The sequence below is a fragment of the Triturus cristatus genome, chromosome 3_2, assembly GCF_964204655.1.
Source record: "Triturus cristatus chromosome 3_2, aTriCri1.1, whole genome shotgun sequence".
NCBI classification, from domain to species: domain Eukaryota; kingdom Metazoa; phylum Chordata; class Amphibia; order Caudata; family Salamandridae; genus Triturus; species Triturus cristatus.
In genome coordinates this window covers 995,535,012-995,556,463 of record NC_140584.1, presented here as the reverse complement: position 1 = coordinate 995,556,463, position 21,452 = coordinate 995,535,012, and the positions used below count along the sequence as shown (strand labels likewise).

At 44.0% G+C, this 21,452-nt stretch overlaps 1 long non-coding RNA gene across 1 annotated transcript in view; it reads right to left on the bottom strand.

The window, feature by feature from the left end:
* LOC146858969 (uncharacterized) overlaps positions 1-21,452 on the bottom strand; it is a 219,800-nt gene that overhangs the window by 39,843 nt on the left and 158,505 nt on the right. The gene's annotated exons all lie outside the window — the stretch shown is intronic.

Sequence of the window (21,452 nt, the reverse complement as noted above, 5' to 3'; positions counted from 1 at the left end):
GGGGTAGATTGGGGTGGAGTGGAGTGGGGTAGATTGAAATGGTATGGGGTATATTGGGTTGGGATAGGGTAAATTGGAGTGGGGTGAGTGGGATCGAGTAGGGTAGATTGGGGTAGATTGAAGTGGAGAACATTGGAGTAGAGTAGATAGGGGTAGATTTGAGTGTGGTGGATTGGAGTGCGGTAGATTGAATTGGGGTAGTTTGGAGGTGAAATGGAGTACATTGGGATGGAATGGGGAGATTACAGTGGAGTGGGATACATTGAGGAAGAGTGGAGTGGGATATATTGGATCAGAATGGGGTGAAATGGGGTAGATGGGGGGTTGAATGGAGCACAATGGATTGGGGTAGATTGGCTTGGGGTGGATTGGAATGGGGTAGATTGGAGTGGAGTGTGGTAGAGTAGGGTGGATGGGGTGGAGGGGAGAGTGGTAGAGTTGAGTCGGGTAGATAGGAGTAGAATAGATTGAGTGGATTATGGTGGGGTAGAATGGAGTGGAGTGGGATAGATTAGAGTGAGATAGGTAGGAGATGGGTAGATTGGAGTGGGATGAGGTAGATTGGAGCGCAGTTGGATAGAGTGGTGTAGGGTAGATTGGGGTGGGCTGGGGTAGATTGGGTTAGGGTGGGATAGATTAGAGTGAAGTAGGTTGGAGTGGGTTAGATTGGGGTAGATTGGAGCAGGGATGAGTGCATAGGGTTGTTTGGGATGGAGTGGGGTAGGGTAGATGGGATGGGATGGAGTGGGTGGGTTGGAGTGGAGTGGGTTATATTGGACAGGAGTGGTATAGATTTGGGTGGCATGTGGTAGATTAGAGTGAAGTGGAGTGGGGTAGATTAGTTAGATTGGAATGGAGTATGGTAGAGTAGGGTAGAGTGGAGTGGGGTAAAATGGGTGGATTGGAGTGGGCAGAATGGGGTAGAGTGGTGTAGATTGGGGTAGAGTGAAGTGGAGTGGAATGGAATTGAATAGACTGGAGTGTAGCAGAGACTGGAGTGAAGTGAGATAGATTGGGGAAGAGTGAAGTGTAGTGTAGTGGGGTAGACAGGAGTGGTGTGGAGTGGGGTAGATTGGGCAGATTAGAGTAGGGTAAATTGGACTGGAGTGGTCTAGATTGGAGTTGGGGACTGAAGTGGGGTAAACTGAAGAGGGATGATCGAGTGGGGTAGTTTGAAGTGGGGTAAATTAGATTGGCGTGGGGCAGATTGGAGTGGAGTGCGTTGGATTGGAGTGGGAAAGATTGGGGTGGGGTAGAATGGAGTAGGGTAGAGTTCGGTAGGGTAGACTGCAGTGGAGTGGGGTGGAATGGGATAAATTCTGGTAGATTGGAGTGGAGTAGACTGGAATGGAGTAGATTGGAGTGTAGTAGATAGGGGTAGATTGGGGTGGGGTAGATTGGGGTGTTTGGGATAGATTGGAGTGGGGTGGATTGGGGTTGAGTGGGTTAGATTGGAGTGGGTGGATTGGGGTGGAGTGGGTTAGATTGGAATGGGATCGATTAGAGTTGAGTGTGATAGATTTGAGTGGAGTGTGGTAGATTAGAGTGGGGTAGATTGGAGAGAAGTTGTATGGGGTTGAGTTTGGTAGAGTGGAGTAGGTAGATTAGAGAAGAGAGGAGTGGAGTGGGGAAGATTGGAGTGTGGTATACTGGAGTGCAGTGAGGTAGACTGTGGTAGATTGGAGTTGGGTAGATTGTGGTGGAGTGGGGTAGATTGTGGTGGAGAAGGGTAGATTAGAGTGCAGTGCGGCAGATTGGAGTGGAGTGGGGTAGATTAGAGTGGAGAGGAGTTGGATAGATTGCAGTGAAGTGTGGAGTGGGGTACATTGGAATGGAGTTGGGTAAACTGGACAGGTGTAGATAACGGTGAGTAGTGTGGAGTGGAGAAGATTAGAGTGGGGTGGACTGGAGTGAAGTTGGGCATACTGGAGTGGGGTGGGTTAGATTGGAGTACAATGGAGTGGAACGGGTTGGGGTAAATTGTAGTGGGGTAGATTGGAGTGGATTAGAGGGGAGTGGAGTAGACTAGTGTAGATTGGAGCAGATTTGGGTACATTTGAGTGGAGTGCTGTAGATTGGGGTGAGTGGGGTAGGCTGTAGTGGGGTGGGATTGATTGGGTTAGATTGAGTGGAGTAGAGTGGGCTAGACTGGGTTAGATTGAAGTGGGGTAGATTGAAGTGGAGTGGGGTTGATTGGAGTGGAGTGGAGAGGGGTAGATTGGAGTGGAGTGGGATAGACTGAGTGGGGTGGGGTACATGGAAGTGGAGTAGATTGGGGTAGATTGGAGTGGACTGATTGGGGTAGATTTGGGGGAACACTGAAGTAGAGTGGGATAGATAGGTGTGGAGTGGGGTAGAGTGGCGAGGCGTGGCATAAAGTGATGGGCGTGGAGTGGTGTAGTGTGGAGTGTGCATGGTGTAGTAGCGCATTGTCATTACAGACAACACATTTTCAATTGAAATGACCATTACATTTGCACTGAAATACAGTTTTATGGCACATAAATGCATATGTGTGCAAATGTCATCACCTAGTGTATTGATGTGTTTTTATTGTAGTCAAACATTTGTTTTCACCACACTTCAGAGTTACAAAAAAATGCTTCATTTGTACTAATTCTGATTTATTCAGAAACATCAGCACAGTTAGTTTGTTGCTGTTGTATGCTTGAAAAAAAAGTCATACACCCTCTCCTCTTACATGGATACTCAGCAGGATTGTGACATAAATTCTCCTACTAAGGGTCGGACTGGTTTCCCTAGGAGGCTGGAAGGGTGGGGGATGGTTTTGCAGTGGTGGGGGCCAGTGCTGCAATATTGGCTCCTAGTAACAAAAGCAGTAGCGCTTTACATTTGCGCCCCTCCCCTGTCTCCAGTGGGCCGGTCTGACAAAATTGCCAGGGCTGCTTTGAGCTCCCAGTCCGGCCTTGCTCCCACGTTGAAGTCAGAGAAAGAAAAGTAAACACCAAGTTCCCTCGGAAAAGAAAGTTTGAACTTTGACCTTTTTTTAATGCACAGCAAATGTGACACGCTAAGAACAAGATTTAAAGGCCTGATTATAGAAAGCGAGTTCATGGAAGAATACAGTAAACAAAGTTTGGGCAAAGGTAAGGACAAACTCAAGCTAGACAGACTAAAGCAAACCAAAGCCAGCTAATAGAAAGCCAAAAAATGTGAGTTAAAAACCACAAAACCAGTGGTAAGCAACGGGCGGAATGCATTCATAGGTCAGCTTTCTGAATGTCCCTAAAAGTCTTTACTGCAGGCTTAGACCTAAAAAATGAATGCCTCTGGCAGGTAAAAGAAAATTACGTAGTCCATAAAAAAGTTCATTCTGATGTGCGCCTATCGGTGGCTAGGGGTGCAGCGAAAAATTTTATAATTCTCAAAAAAGTGAATGCTATAGCAGAAATAGGGTGAAGGGAAAAATTGAATAATCCTTAAAAAAGTGAATGCTGGTATGCGCATATGGTCTAAGAGACCTATGGCAGGCACTGGGTGCAGGGGAAAATCTAATAAAATAAAAAAAGTAATTGCTGATGTCTCACTAGGGGCTATAAGGGAGGCAAGGAGTTGCAGGGGGAAATGGAAAAGATGCATATATTATACAGACACTTTACATACAATGATCCTCAAGCATATTAAATTGATATTAAAGAAATGTAAAAAAATTAACAAAAAACTAAAAGGCATAGCCCTCTTCTATCAATGTTCCTAGAAAATGGCTTTGAAAACTGGAAAAAAGGATTTAACATACTGGCTAGCTACACAAAATGGCCACCGGCCACATGCTCAAACAACAAGCAAGAAGGCATGGACAACAAAGAACACATGCAGGCCTATGGCAAAAGCACAATGACTTGCTACACAAAATAGCCGCTGGCCACATGTTCAAATAACTACAAGCAAGGAGGCATGGACAACAAAGAACACATGAAGGCCTATGGACGCTGATGACACAAAATGGCCACCAGCGCCATGGCATGGAGAACAAAGACAAAATGGTGATTTATGGCAAACACACACACACCTACACACACACAATGGCCAGATAAAGGAGGCATGGTAGAAAATGAAGAAACATTACCATTAGTTCAGCAATGGCAAAAACAACAGTTAAGTCAGCTATAAACATTTCCAACAACACACATCCTCCCAAGACATCAAAATATAAGTACCGCACCCAAATACAATTTCTGCAGAAAAGCAAAACATGAAATGTAAAAAAAAACTGCATTTGGATTTAATCCAGTGCCATCCCTGACCTAAATCATAGATGTTTTAAAACAACATATACTATAGAAACAGTTGTTTCATGTACCCAATGTATTGTGCTGGTTGGGTGGCCTGTGGGCAGACCAGGCCACAAGACAAAATTAACAAATAGTGCAAATTCCAAAAGCATGGAGAAAACGTACTTAACTTTACAGCTCTTTTCCCTTATAAATGCTAAAAAATTGAATGCAGGCCAACCACCACAACCACAATCAAATACAAAAATGTATTCAAAGGTACAAATATATACAGGGGCATGCCCTCTATTAAACAACACCCTTATCAAAAGTTTTTTAACTTACTTGTGATGTCAGAAAAACAAAGTCCTTAAAATCTAATGGTATACATATGCAGCAGGATTTGCAGACAAAGAGAGTGATCCTTTCACATCCAAATTCAAAGGAAAACTGACCAGGAGATGGACAAATCACTGGGAGGAGGCCTCCTGGACAGGAATAGTAATTTGGAGCCAACGTGGCACTTGCTTCTTGTTGGAAAAAAAAGTATAACAAAAAAGTGATTTTCGTCCAAAAAAACACTACCGGGATCATCCGTTTGGGTAGAATATTTACTCAAAAAGGTATTTTCAAGATGATTTAGATGTTTCTCAAGTAGAAAATCTGTTCAAGAAGCAGTTTCAACCACTTGCGCCCACCAGCGTTACAAAATGGCACCGGAAGTCTCCGTGGTGACAGGAACTTGCCTGGGTTCGGAATATAGTGCTCATAAGTGTGGATTGTGGAGTTTTGTGTTGTTTATGTGAACATAGCTAGGCATGAACAGGAGAATCATTTTTGACACGTGCCGATTGCCGTAATTTGCCATGAACCTCGCGTTATAAATATAATGTGAAGTTACCAAATTCCACCAATTCCGCGAGCAGAATTATATTCCCACCTGAGTCTAATCTTCTCATACTTTGACCCTGCTGGAAACCACAGATTCTACACAACTGTGCCTCAAACATACTGGGATACTCTTTAAGTAATATAACTTCCTGTACTTTGTCTCCTGCCATCAAAATCATCTTAACCAATTCTTGATGAAACCATTTCAAAATGTTGAGCCCTTTTTTACCGCATAGTTGAACCAAAAATGCTCCGTCTTTTGAAATACATCTCTGCCTCAAAAAAAACCTTTATTCTACCCTCCTTCTCTCATGAAATACTGGGGCACAATCACGATGTTGCAACTTGATATCATCTCACTTCACCTCAAACAATTCCAGTGTAATCCTCATGTTGTTTGCACTTGAGCCCTTTAACAAATTTAAAATCACACCTTTCACATATATTTCTGCATGAGGTATACTTAATTATTTCATTATGAAGACAAGCACCTTATCATTCATCTCATCCACTTCATGCCCTGCCCCTATTAACCTAAACTTTTTTCAGCAAAAGTTCCCAACTTGCCACATAGTCCTTACATCACATTCTTTTCTGGACACTGTTTTTGCCCTACACTTTAAAAGCCATACCCACATCTGAATCATTTTTGTTCTTTAAGAAATGTTAATACAGAGACCCTCTTTCTATGCTTCTTCCCAATCCCATCCTGTCTTGGCTCACTATACAAATATTGTACCCCTCTGCACCTTTCAACTCTTTTGCCGACATATGAGATGTCTCTGTGCTATTGTTAACATTGTTTCTTCCAATTATGCATCCTTCAGTTTTAATAGTTTTGCTGCTTGTTTGTTCACCCAAAACGACTATTTGACCTTTCAATAATTGGCAGTGTAATTATCAAACTGAGAGTTCACAATAAGAATGTGCAAAGATGGTACACACATATGTATAGATCCTCCTAGTCTTAGCTTTCTCAAAAAAACGAAATCTTATGGCGTAACACCACCAAACTGGGCGGAATGGTAAAATGTTCTTCCAACCTCTTCACTGTCATCTCATATTTGTCCAAACCCCCATTCCACTTCAACACATAGAGATGGAAGGTGTTTATAAAATGATCGCCCCTCAAACCCAATCTGTGAAACAAAAATTACTTTCTTTCATCCCAAGTACCAGAAAATGCAACAAATCATGGCCGCCACATGGTGGGCAGGTTTCTTGGGGTTTCCAAGAATGGTGTGGTGGATTCACTCTATGCATGTTTACCTAGTACTTTCCCTCCTTGATATATACTGACGAAGTCAAGCTCCAAACCTAAATAAAACAGCAAAATGTGACCCCTTGTTGTTCCTTTCGGTGTGCATACCACTAATTCATCATGATAATATTAACATTACCTATGCTTCCTTACATTCCTGTCCCTAGAAATGTTAGGTTTTAACACCCTATTACTTTGGTGTAACTCACGTTTTATTCATAGTGTGTCTCTGATGTGTGCATTAACTGTATGCCTTCATCAGTCGCTGTACGCCTTCAACAGTCAATGACGCGAACATGATTCAAAAAGTCTTCTGGTGTGCACATCACTCTCATTCAATTTTCAGCTTTGTTGTGTTTCAAAAATCTTAGGTGTGTGCCTCTCCAGCCTTCAAATACCCTTGCTTCTGTTTTTCAAATAATGTAGTTACTTGCTTCCCAAAATAACCGCCTGTAGTGTGACCTAACGTGGTGACAATTGTAACTGCAACAGAAAGTGGACTAGCTCAAATAAAACAAGAGCCTACAAAAAAAAAAATCCTAAAAAGACAGTGAAGGAAAACACACGTCCCAAAAAACAGCACCGAAGCAATACAGAATCTACAAGGTAACAGTTAAAAAAGTGGGAAAAAAATCTCATTTACTCTCAAAGTAATTTAGTTGCAACCAATTTGACAAAAGAACTATTCAAACTCATCAACAAGTTTTGTAACCAGACCACATCTTAGACGACTCGAACTACTCTCAAGATTCCAGTAAATGTATTTCCGACTTATGATCACATTAAGATACATCTAGCATACTACAAATACACACAACTTGATGGAAGTAATGTTTGAAATACCACCTCACTTAGGATCCAACCATATGAAAATCAGTCTGGAGCCTGTCAGGTCTGAACTGCCAGTCCAAATCCTCCTTGAACCGGAACCTAAGCAACCCAAGACCAGTCTCATTTGGCATGGAGGGCAAAAGAACAATGGGTTGGAATGCTACCCGAGGGATTGGCAGTGGTTAGACAAATTGCAATCATTCCTCTTGTCACCTTTTGAGTGTTTTATTCCAATATACTAGCCATAAGAGAAACAAACAAACTAATTATGCCTATCAGCACTGCAGGGTCACTTGCTGGCCTGTGTCTGGCAGATACATTCAAGCACAATATCAAACCTACCTTTGTGGTCACAGTGGCCAAAGTGATTATAAACCAATCACTATCATTCAGAGAATTTCCAAGTGAGGTCATAACATATTAGGGCATTTTAGGTCAAACCAACAATGAAGAAGCATGAACTGACCCCAAGTATACCAAACAAAATACAGACTTTTATCGAACAACCATTTATTTGTCCGGCTAACAGTGATGGTTCCGGTCTGAAAGAGGCACTGAAGCATCATTAAGTGCAATCTAAAATGACATCAGGAACATGGTAGACTAAAAGAGAGTGACCTGCTGCACCCCTCCTACGTAAGCCATCCACAGCATTTTGATACAGAGGGCTACAGTGAGCTATGAACTTCTACTGCACAGAATAAATTACACTGCAATTAAGGAAAAAAAATTGAAATATATTCAGTCTTCCCTTACATACAGAACAGAAATTGTATTAATCCCTCAATTCCTGTCAGCACCATTCTTGCAATCGGTAGATGTTCCCAAAGGCTCAACTATTGCCCCACTCTCTTCAACAAATACTTAACCACACTCCTTACTTTTATCAATTAATTTAATATTACTTTTTACAACTATTCTTAACTTTGAAAACCAATAAAAACATCTAGACTCATCAAATGGCTTTTGGCAGTAGAGGACCAGAAATCCCTCAATAACATAGGGCTCATATGATGGTGGTCCTTCAGCCATCACTGAGCATTCTACCCACCACCAAATTAGGATGGCGGTGGGTATCACGTCGGACACAAAGTCCATCCGCCGCTTTTCTGCCGGTGGCAATCTCACCGATTGCCTGGCGGACGTAGAAGGGCCACTAATATGGTGGCGGTGCCTAGCAGGCACCGTCCGCCATATTATGATGTGTCCTGGGAGATGCCATTCCATGACGGCACTGCCGCCATGGAAAGGCTGGCGGGATTGGGTTTGGGGGCCCGTTGCGGGCCCCCTCAGTGTGGGAGGAGGGTGTGGGTGCACTGGGGGGGTACCCATGGCATTCCCCTACATTCCTATGCACAAGGTGGCAGGCACCGCGTGGTTCCTGCCAGGTTGTGAATAGAAATGCACATCATGGCATTTTGGCATTGCGAATAGTGCTGCAGCCAGCAGCACCGTCTGCAATGGTAAAGGGCCAGGATGCGCCCGTCATACTGGCAGGCGCATCCTAATTGGACTAGTGGGACCGCCGCACATCTGGCAGGAGGTCCCAGCACCGCTATGATGGTGGGCGGACTGATGTCCGCCCGCCTTCATAATGAGCCACCTAGTTCTTAACTTGTAGAATGAGGCATATCCATGACCAAACTGCAAACTGGCCTACAGAGATCAAATCTTTCCTAACACATCAACAGAAGTAAAGAACTTGGACGTTCTTAGAGACTTCAAACTTCAACTCATACCTCAAATCAAAGTGACAAGAGTCATGTTGAACACTACAAGAAACATATAACCAATTCTTTCTTATCTGAGTTGTCCCTATTGGGTACAGGCCTCAATCACCCTGATGCTGTCACACCGAGACTATGTTAAAGGCTCTACATGGAGCTTACAAAGTGCCTAATCAACATACTCCAACAAATCTAAAATGTTGCCATCATATAGGTTCTTAGCCTGAACCAACATGACCATAACACCCATGCCCTCAAGGGCCTGTACTGCCCACCTGTTGCTTGAAGAATTTCCTTTAATGCTTTCTGCATCCACCATAGGTCTATCCATAAGACTGAGATGCTTTTTTTACAATTCAATTACAAACTTTACACATGAGGATGAACATTAGATAAAGATTGACAGTGTTGCTATTCGCCCCTCCTTCCGTAAGAACGTAAATATGTGGTTGCTTCTTCCTCATCCAAACTTGCAAACTAAGGAACAGCTTAATCAAGAAAATATGGACAATCAGCAACCAAGTAGATTTAAAAAAAAGCCATAAAAATCTGTTTCCCCAAGCATGCTTCAACTTCTTGATGATCATATATGAGTTCAAGTTTGGTACATGGCATTATTTGATGGGGTGCCATTCGTAGAGGAGGTCAAGTTCCTTGCTATTTTACCTGCTTACCCTGCTGAGAACACACGCCCTGGAACAGTGCTCTGCATTGCCGGTAACTGACATTGGGAGCTCACGAAGGACGGGACTGCGAGGACCAGCAGCCCCGTAACAGCGTTCAGCTGGGTCCTCTTCCCGCCCCCTGCTGACAGCAACTGTTATTTAAACATCAGAGCTAATTGCAGCGCGGTCGCGCGCCGGGAGAAGCCCGGGACAAGGCCGGGACCATTTGTGGCCATTCGTGGACGGCAGAGGACGGGACGGGCTCTGTCTCTAATGTTTGGTCTGTTAAATGCTTATTGTGGGACGGTATTTAGGTGAAATATTGTGCACATAGGTCCTGAGATTGGTTTAACAGTTATAGGTATATCATTGTGAAACCATGAATTCATTTCCGGGTTGTTTAGGTCACAAATCACCTCTTAGAGGTTCAGTTGCAGGGACGTTAGATAGATTCATTATTAGAGCATCATCGCTTTTAGCTCATGAAATAGAACTTACGGAGAGGAGACTGTCGCTGGATACGGTTGTTGATAAACGGTCCTCACTGGGTTCCATCAGACATGCTAAATCCCCCATTCCCCCGCTCACAACTATACCTGGTATACCCGATGACACCATGATAGGGAGTAGGAGCCCCTCACCCTCGATTGAGACAATGTTGGAAGTTACGCAAACGTGTTATCCTATCCCTGAGGAAGAAGGCACGCTTGGTAACAAGACCTCAAGTCGTTTTAACAGCTTAAATACATTAGCCCCCCCTACCCCATCGTCCCCAGTACGAACCAGATTGACTTCTGTTACTAAGCAGGGTATGCTTAAGTTATCTTCCACTACGGCCACAAAGGGAGTATGTTCTAAAAGGAAAAGGGGGAAGGATAATGATAAGGGAACGCTGCCTAAAAGTCGCAAACTTGGTCCCCCTAAAAACAACTTAGTAGCCCCTGTAAATCGAGGCCAAGGGGAAGTCTTGCTTGAAGATTTGCCTAGTTCCTTGGCTCCGGCAGATAACAAGCTTACTGAGCTGGGTGACGATTTTCGGCATAGACTAGATTCAATGTTAAATAAATCTGTCTCACCGATTCATGATAGACTAGATCGTATTGAAAATAGGATTTCTTGTCTTGAATTGGCCTTTGCCTGTTTTCAAACTAGATCTGATTCAAGAGATAGAGTTAAAAAGAGTGATTCAAGATTAACATCTCATACTCAAGAGGGCCTGCAGGTCAACTTAGGGGTAGCCCCTCCTTCACAGGTAACCTTGACGTCTTCAATCGCATTACCTGGTCCATTGGATACCAGGGTGCTACCTAACCTATCTGGTGAGAAGGGCGGGAATGAGCAAGGGATTGGAGGTAATGTTGTTACCACTAGACCAATGGGGCAGCGGGGCTTCCAATCCTTTGGTTCAGCGGATCGAAGGCAATTTTTGAATCTCCCGCCTGAATCGACTCCTTACGTTGTTGTTCTTATGGGAGTTCCAAAACAGATTGAGGGGAAACGGGAGGAGTTTTTGGACCTAAAACATAAATGCATTCACTGGTTAAATCAACATAGGCCGCTACCGGTGTCGGTTTCAGCAGAAATTATTTTCGCACGCCGGGTGGATTGGGTGGGTCCTAAAGTTAAATCAGTGAAGGGAGACTGTGTTGTCCTAAATTTTAGAGACAGAAGGGCCGTGGAGCATATTTGCGCTTCGCCCGCAAGTAACTCGGTCTCCCAGTTCAACTCTTTATCACTTACATTTTTCTACCCACCCCCATGTTATAATAGGAGCCCCCTGCGTTTGTTAATACCTGGTATCTCTGCTGAAAGGTTGGATGCAGGAATCCCTTTGTCTAACCGGTTTGAAGGTCTGTCGGGTTTGGAAGACTGCGATTGACGGTCCACCGTTATGCAAGATGAATCTCCTTCTGGAGAGTTAACCGACACAAATATTATTGTGCCACCGGTTGGATGTGTTGGTTATCTTGCTACGTCGATAGTGGGCTCTATTCTTGAGCAGGACACTATTATTGTTGATCCACCAGCCCGGGGGGTGGCGGCCATTCGAATGGATGCTGTTGATGACACGGTTCCCAGTTTGTCAACCGGTCCCATTTCTACTGAGAATGTATTTCTGTCCTTGGGTCTATTGCCTCAGATACACCACGATTGCTCTGGCCTCACCGGCACAGGCTATTATTTAGCCACCTGGAATATAGCCGGGTGGCAACGTAAGTGGGATATTTTGGGCTGGAGGGAGTTTGTTGGCAGTTGTGATTTATTTTGTATGGTGTATGGAACAAATCAACTTTGATGGGTTTGTTTCCTTTAATCTTCCCGCCCAGGAATCCTTGTCAGGCCGTGCGAAGGGAGGTCTACTAATATTACTGTCAATTAAACTGCCTGTGGTTGTTAAGGCATATGAAATGATTGGATACCACTCCCAAGTGTTGTGGTTACAGCAAGAGAATGGTCGCAATGTTTTGATTATTAATTATTATAACAACTTATTTAATCAGACGCGATTATTCGCGGTCATGGAATTAATGGATGCTCTTGATAAATTGTACTCCGATAATCCTATTAATTTGTATGTCATTTGGGTGGGCGATTTCAATACCCCTCTTTGCCCTTTATCCTTAGTAGAGGCCTGTGGGTATGCTGCTGATAGTGATGAGCCGGAGGTTCACTTTCCACATAACTCTTATGGAAAGTTGTTGAACTCTGTTATGGCTAAATATGACCTAGCAGTATTACAGAGCACAAATGATGTTTACGGTAACCCAGTCCCTACATTTACTGGCAGGGGCGCTGGTACTGTAATTGATCATTTAGTTATTTCCGCGAATATTAATACTCTCTGTGGAACCCCGGTGACTTTGGACCTATCAGTTAGCGATCATAACTGCATCATTTTATGTCTGTCCTTATGGGGTAATAAGAAACAGGGGCCTGAAATTATTGTAAATGACGTTGTTTTAAGTAGGCCTAATGGCCACAGGATTAAGTGGACTGCCACTAACTCAGACACGTACTTGAACAGAATTGTTACTCTCTGTCTACCCGAGTTAAGCATGTGTCTTGAAGCTAAGGGTGGCCACTTAGGTATCCTACAAAGTTTTAGTACTATTAATGACAATATCAACAAGGTTCTGACTACCTCTAATGTAAAGCGACATAAACAGAACTGTGGATGGTTTGATAATGCTTGCACCAAGGCCCTACAGAAGCTAAAGAAAGCTCTTTTGTGTAGTCCCCGGAACAAGGGCCCAATTCACAGAACTAACTTAAGACAAAATCCTAAATTTACTACTATTTTCGTATTCACAGAAGGCACTTACTCATTTTGGTATTCACAGAAGACACTTACTCACTTCGGTATTCACAGAAGTTAGGAGTCCTAACTTTAGGACTCCTAAATGCCTTCTTTGAATACCGAAAGTCTTAAAATTAGAATTTTTCTCAGTTTAGGAGTCCTAAAGTTAGGACTCCTAACTTTGCTACTACTAAACTGAGAAAAATCCTAATTTTAACGCTTTCGGTATTTACAGAAGGCATTTAGGAGTCCTAAAGTTAGGAGTCCTAACTTTACTACTACTAAATTGAGAAAAATCCTAATTTAAGACTTTCGGTATTCACAGAAGGCATTTAGGAGTCCTAAAGTTAGGAGTCCTAACTATACTACTACTAAACTGAGAAAAATCCTAATTTTAAGACTTTCAGTATTCACAGAAGGCATTTAGGAGTCCTAAAGTTACGACTCCTAACTTCTGTGAATACCTAAATGAGTAAGTGCCTTCTGAGAATACCAAAATGAGTAAGTGTCTTCTGTGAATACCAAAATGGTAGTAAGTTTAGGATTTTGTCTTAAGTTAGTTTTGTGAATCGGGCCCTAAGTCTTTTATCATCAATCTTAGGATAGCCTACAAGGAACAGCTAAAACGTAGGAAATGTGAACTCCAGGCCGAAGCATGGGACAAGTTGACGGTTGCGGTGGAGTTATCCAATAGTAAGCTCTTCTGGGATACTGTCAACAGCCCATTTTTAAGGAATGATGATGTCCCGATAATCACTTCCCAAGTCAGCAAGGAAAGTTGGGTCCTCCACTTTTCATCCATTTTTAACCATAGTGATATTTCTTGTTTGCCTAGTCAGTCATCTGTCGTATGGCCTATTATCCCCCTCAATATTACTCCCTCTGAAGTTGTAGTTGCTTTAAGATGCAGTAAAGGAGGGAAAGCTCCCGGGCCAGATGGAGTCCCAATCGATCTTTATAAAGCCGAAACAACTATATGGGGCCCCGTCTTATCTAATGTCTTTAATGCGGCTACAGAGGGAAAGATTCCGTCGACTTGGGGGGAGTCCATAATAATCCCCATATATAAAAAGGGCCTTAGGTCTGAAGCCAAAAATTACCGCCCTATATCTCTGTTAGACTCATCATTAAAAACTATGAGCCGGGTCTTATTGTTTAGACTAGTAGAATGGGCAGAGGTTAATGGGATTTTGGCCCAATCACAATATGGGTTTAGGAAAGGTCGGGGAACCCTAGAACAATGTGTAAATTTAGATCTCATAATTGGGAAATATACGCGCGCAAAGCAGGGATCTCTTTTCCTCTGCTTTGCTGATCTTAGTAGCGCGTTTGACCTGGTAGATCATGGTCTACTATGGTCAACCCTTTTGGACCTAGGTGCCCCCCAGGCTATTATTTTCTTTTTGGCATGACTTTATGCTAACTTCTCCGCAAAAATACGCTATGGCCTAGAAGGAGAATGTACAAGCCAAATTAGGGTGAGCCTTGGCATTAGGCAAGGCTGTGTGTTGGCACCCTTACTTTTTTCTCTTTTTATTAATGCCATTGAAGTTGATCTTAAAAAGGTTAAGTGTGATGCCCCGCAAATTGAGGGACAGGAGGTACCTGTGTTGCTTTATGCCGATGACACAGTTCTCCTCTCAAGAACTCCCATTGGTTTACAAAAACTAATGGATAGATTCTCTGATTTTATAAAGGAAAGGAAATTAAAACTTAATAATTCCAAGACTTTTGTTTTACCGTGCGGACGTAAAACAAGGAACTTGAGACCCTTCCATATTGAGAACCAGAGAATTCTTTTAGTAAATAAGTTTTGTTACCTTGGCATCAGGTTTTCAAGTAATGGCATGTGGCATGATGAGATTTTAAACGTTAAGGCCAAAATGGCCAGATGCGCCTACGGCATTTTTAAATTTGCAATCAAATTGGGGGATCGTCGCATTTTTTATATGTTACACATTTACAAAAATAAGTGTGTTTCGGCAGCACTTTACGGCGCAGGGGTTTGGGTCTATTGCCCCCATGGAGATCTCCAGACTGAGGAAAATGCTTTTTTTTTTTTAATTATTATGTTTGCCCGTGTCCGCTCCTACCTCATTAATTCATAAAGACTTGGGGCTGAATTATTTGTCTGACCTGATAGAACTGAAACCATTAATGTTATGGAGGTCGATTTGGTTGAAGAAAGAGACTGGGTTTAATAGAAGCATTATTAAGGACTGCCTCTGTTTGGATAAATGTCTACAAATCCCATGGTTAAAATTTGTGGTTACTACCTTTAAGGACTTTTTCAAGGTGAATATCTTAGAAAATCCAAACTATGCGTCTGATTTTTCTAAGTCAGATTTCAAACAAATTTTTCTAAGGGAAAAAGTTCAACGTCGCTATTTTAAGAATATGCAGCTTACAACCGTGGCCTTTTATTATTCACGGGAGCATACTGTAGGGTTTCAACCATACCTATCTCAGGTTACTAGATCTTCGCATCGGTTCGTATTGACCCGACTGAGATTAGGTATTGTCCACCATTTGGTGGTTTTTCCATCGATAAGAAAATACCCCATTGCTCCTTGCCCATGTGATGGAGTCACTAAACAGAGTGTTACACATTTTCTCCTTACATGTAACCTATATATGTATTTGCGCATTATCTATCTGAAACCACTTTTTAAAAAATACGGGTCCCGTACCCTGAAGTCCGCTTTGACCCTGTTGTTTACTCTGAATGAGATACATATATGTTTTTTTACTGCCACGTTTATTTTAAAATCTATTGCTGCTAGAAAAAGTATGGTCTTCTAACTTTTATGTTTAGCTGATAGATTACTTTTTGTAAACTTTGTAATGTGACTACCTTAATTTGTTTTGGTTTAATTCGTTCAGTAAGTTGTATATTTATTGTTTGTGCTTTTATGATTGTTTTTTAGTAATCGAATAAAGCTTACTTTGAATTGAATTGATGCAAAGGATGGATGCACTCCAAAGAACCAGCAATGCAGATATTGGAGTTGAGCACTGCCACTCCTATGTCACATACGTCAATATTTTACCAGATGGTCCTCCCTGTAACTGTGGTTGAGACCACAGTGCCATTAGATGAACCCCAATTTATCAGAAAAATGACTACAGTCAATAGCAAACATGATAGGTACCCATTTGCACAACTATGTCTATCGTTATGCTCTTTGAAGCATCACGCTTATGCTCTATCCCAATTTTAGTCTTCTTCCAAACCTCATGCAGGGCACCTTATTTTTTCCATGCATGCTAAGCTACTATAAACAGGCTTTCAATCATGAACTCAAAGTGTACTCAAGAACCGGATGAAAATTGGAGCACTCTTTGACCTCTCCAGGTTTAGGTTATTGATATTTTATCTATATCTTTGATATAGTCTTTGAATCCAAAGACAAAAGTGGGGGGCCTTTCCAAAACAAATCACACTGTTATTGTCTCTAAAAAGTCTAGCATGTTGTTAAGACTGACCAGTCCCATGAGTTGGCCAATGAGACCTCTGCTTTTCCCGCTCTGCAGGCCCACTGTGAGGAAATATGTCAGAAGACATGACTTACCTGTTAGGAAGAGGCAGGTGATGGGGCAATGTACTCCAAATCCCCCGGTAGGTTGCACAGATTGTCAGTGCAGTCTGGAGGGAGGCTGTGTGTGTGTGAAAAACGCAATATGAGGCCCTGACAATGAACTACATTTCCCAGCAGTTCCTGAACTTTCTCTCTTTTTGGTGATGGCATCTTGAATTATTGAGTATTTCTTTCCTCATGTTTCACATCATCCTTGCTAGATAATCATGCTACAACGTTGCTGCACTCAGGACCTTGCTACTTTAATTCTGGATTTCCCTTTCCATAGAACATTTGTTTCCTTGAGACATTGTTGGATAACATTTGTGTGTACAGAGAAGTACTCTGAAAATCAAATGGTGTTTTTTAATAACAAAGTTTGTGCTATTTTGAACATTTGACTTTGGGCTTTGAAAAAGACTATAGGAATAGGTGCACAGGAGTTGGAGCGGAACCTGAGATGCAACAGGAAAGATTCTCTGGTCAAGATGTTACAGATAATTTGTATAAATGATTATGAGAAAGGTGCTAAGAATTTTAGTGAGTCATATAACTAAATTCCAATATTAGGAACACAAAATACATATTGATTATTTTTCAAATAGAACCTACGTCTTTGCTATGCTTTAGGGTTGGGGACACCAAGGGGCATATTATCAATGCCTGGTGATAACTATCGCCAACGCCAGTTAGCGCGACTTTTGTTATCCCCATCTATCCCTGAAATGTATCGCCTTGTTAGCGACGTATTACCAACATGTCGATAACAGGCGACAGTTTCAGGGAACAACAGTGAAAACTCCCGCTAACTTCTGTGCGATGGCGATAGCCATTTAGGCGTAAGCGGGCGATACATAGCGATCGCCGCATTAGCAGCAGGAAAAGTCCCGATAATGGGCCTGATAATATGCCCCTCAATTGATGTAGTTCACGGACCGGAGTAAAGGTGCAACTTATGTTATGTTAAAATGAATTTGTAAAGCGCACGTACACCGGGGTGGTTTCATGGCGCTACTTTGATTGATACCCAAGTCCAGGAAAGTTATTCAAAAAGCCTGTCGGAATAGCCAAGTCTTAAGGAGGCTCCTAAAGCCAAGGAGATTGGTGCAGAAGCAAATTTCAGAGGGGAGGGAGTTCCAAAACAAGGCGGCCAAAATAGCAAACTTGGCACCACCAGTGCGCTTCAATTTAAAAGAGGGGATAGATAAGAAGTTGCTTGTGGGCTGAGCGGAGATTGCGTGTGGGGGCGTACTTGTTAATCAAGTTGTTCACAAATTTAGGGCTTCTTCCATTTAGTGATTTAAAGATAAGACACCCAACCTTGAAGGCACAGCGTTGAACAACCGGAAGCCAATGTCATTTCTTTAGAAGAGGAGTGACATGGTAGTGCCTAGGTTGATGAAGAATCAGTCGAGCGGCCTGATTTTGTACCATCTGCAAACGTTTGGATTGGTAAAGGGGGATGCCAAAGTATAGCGAATTGGCATAGTTGACATAGGACATAACCATGGCGATAATCACCTGAATCGGAGCTTCATGGGTAAGGAATCTGAAGATCTTTTTTATTTTCCTGAGTTGGAAAAAACAGGTGGAGATCACAGACCCAATCTGAGGCTTCATAGTGAGGTCCTGACTAATTATTACCCCAAGGCTCTTGGCCGAGCTGGATAGAGAGGGGGACTCGCCCAGCACCCTGGGCCAGAAGTGAGGGCCCCAGGGGTTTTTAGAGGTACCACCTGTTAAAACCAACTCCGTCTTATACGGGTTAAGATTTATATGGGTACTGTTCATCCATTGACTAATGAACAGCATGGTAGACTGAAAGGCATGGACCAACTCCGGGGAATTGCTGATAGAAAAGATAAGTTGAAAATCATCAGCGTAATTAAATGTACAGACTTGACGCTCTTTCAGGACTCGGACAAGAGGGAGAAGGTAAAGATTGAACAACAGGGGGGAAAGTGAGGAGCCCGTGATAGTTGTGCTTCAAGTCCCTACCACCTCCCCACTGATATACCATGTATTGGTTTTCCCAAGATCACACAGCTTTGGTCAGTTATCAGGTAGCCACGACTTTTGATCTCACAGTAGGTAATAACACCACTAGGTGCCCTATGTATGGAAGAGAGTGAGGGAGGAATGTGGCTGGAGAGTAGGCTTCGAGGGTGGGTGCGACGAGAATCCTGTCCAGTTTGGGTCTCGTGTAAATTCACGAGTAACTTGATGAATTCATAGGGTTCCAGAGATTGACTCTACCAAAGTAATGGCCTCAAGGCGCCCACTGGTGCACTTGTGGATGGATGGCTAGGTGAACAGACTTGTAGAGAAGGATCCTGTTATTTGAATGGCTTCAAGCTGCCTTTTGATTCTCTTGTGAAAGGGTGAATAGCCAAGTAGTGAATGACTGGTGGCTGAGTCACCTCAAGGCGCCCAAGAGCTCTCTTGTGAATAGATGGATGAATGGGTGGACGAATAGGAGTGTGGAACACTATTCTGTGAACTGAATCGTCTCATGGTGGTACCTGGTCCTCTTGTGAATAGGTCAATGAATGGCTGAATGAATTAACCCTTATAGAATGGCTTTGATAAGTGAAGGGCTCAGGGCTCAGGGCTCACCTCTTCTGAATGGATGAATCGCCTTGTACAGAATGACACAATCCAATTGCCTCAAAGCGCCTCCAGGTTTTCTTGTGAATGGATGGGTGGCGGGATGAATAGATGTGAACAGAACAACTCTCTCGACTGAATCTTCTCAAGGCGCACCATCTTTTCACGCCTTCGTCTTGAGCAGCAGATGCTCCTTCGGCACTTCAAATAACAGGTGTTATTTACTAATTTGGGGACACTGCCATCTGAGGGACAAAAGTCTCTTTTGGTCGTACAATTTACCACATTCTGCCTTCAGATTTTGCACAAATCTGTGCAGCAAGTGTGTTGACCACCCAAGCTGTTTTTCTGGGTTTGGGACTTGAACCCCTGCGTCTACCCAGATGTGCTTGGATGTCTTACTTGGACAGTAGGTGTGGGCTGCCTGGTGCGGGGTGGGGGGGACACAGAGAGCTGCAGTGGGTGTGAACCCGTTTACTTGTTACATTGCGGTCAGAATACTTTGTCCTGCAGGTAAAGCACAGATAACCTGGATCGGGAACATTAACCCACTCAAGATACCGCTCTCAGGGGCATATTATCAATGCCTGGCGATAACTATCGCTAACGACAGTTAGCGGGAGTTTTGTTATCGCCGATGCCCCACTGGACCTGCGTCCGGAACCTGGATGCCTCACTGGACCTGTGTCTGGAACCTGGATGCCTCGCTGGACCTGCGTCTGGAAACCTGGATGCCTCACTGGGCCTGCGTCTGGAACCTGGATGACTCGCTGGACCTGCGTCTGGAACCTGGATGCCTTGCTGGCCCTGCGTCTGGAACCTGGATGCCTTGCTGAACCTGCGTCTGGGACCTGGATACCTCGCTGGACCTGCATTGGAACCTGGATGCCCCGCTGGACCTGTGTCTGGAGCCTGGAGTGGGATGTGGAGGAGCTGTGGAGTCGATGAGCCGTGGCGGGATTCATTGATGCGCGACGATCGCCCGTACCTGGCGGTGAGGTCTGGCAGGTCACGTTGCTGACCTCTGTGAGAAGACCGCCTTGTGACCCTCGGAGCTGTTAATGGTAGAGGCGCTCCTGCGCACCAACGTAGTGAGGTCCGCATCGCATACTACGATCCACCACTGCACCGAGGTGCACGGAGGGGATTACCAACAGTGTGTGCCGTCTCCCTGCATCACAGGCCGGATGATGTTGGGCTGGCCTTATGCTGTGGAGGCTGAGGCCCCTGTGTTACAGCAAACTTGTGTGGCATGAGCGCTGCACCTTCACGGCTAAGGGGACCCTGCTGCATCAACTGCATCGGGAGGTCCACCTGGCTGATGCTCCTGCTGGCTGAGTCACCGATTTGGAGAGTGTGCAGTGGATTGTGCCACGGTGTCAATTTCCAGGTAAGGAGAAGGTGAGACGCGTAGCGCAGGAGGGCCGGGGGTGAGTCGCTCAGGCCTAACACACGTAGATGACTCACCCTCAGTGGCGGCTCTTCCACTATGGCGGAAGAGCGTTGCCCACCGCCTCAAGCAGTGCAGACGAGGAACAATTATCACATGATGATAACTCAATCAAGGAATCAATCAGGGGAATTGTACGCACGCTACTCACCCGTGAGAGTATCAAGGCACTGAGGGAGGTGGACCGCAGAACTGTTAGCCGAAGAGCCAGGTCTTGAGGGTCTACCTGAAGGTATTCAGGGAGGGGGCGCGTCTGATGTCTGCCGGTAGCTCGTTCCAGGTCTTGGATGCAATGTGGGAGAAGGATCTTCCGCCTGCTCTGGTTCTGTGGATGCATGGGTTTTGGCCAGTGTGAGTTTGGAAGATAGGATATTTCTTATGTGTACGTGGAAGTTGATTCTGTTGTTGAGGTATTTGGGTCCACTGTTGTGTAGGCATTTGTAGGCGTGAGTGAGGATTTTGAAGGTGACTATTTTCTCTATGAGGAGCCAGTGGAGTCTACATAGGTGTTGGCTGATGTGTTCTTCCCGGGGGATGCCGAGGACGAGTCTGGCGGCGGTGTTCTGTAATGTCTGGAGTTTGCGGAGTAGGGTCTTGTAAATGCCGGTGTAGAGTGTGTTTAATTAGTCCAGTCTGCTGGTGATGAGTGCATGGGTGACTGTTTTCCTTGACTCCTGGGGGATAAATGAGAAGGTCTTGCGGAGGATGCAAAGGGTGTTGAAACAGCTGGCTATGACGGCGTAGACCTATTGGTTCATGGTAATGGAATGGGTCGAGTACGATGCCGAGGTTTTTGGCTTGATCCGAGGGGGTAGGTGGGCTTCCGAGGGTGGCAGACACCAGGTGTTGTCCTCTGCTGAAGGGGTCGTGTTTGGCGAGGCCTGTTGGCAGTCTCTGAGTTTTCCGTGGTTC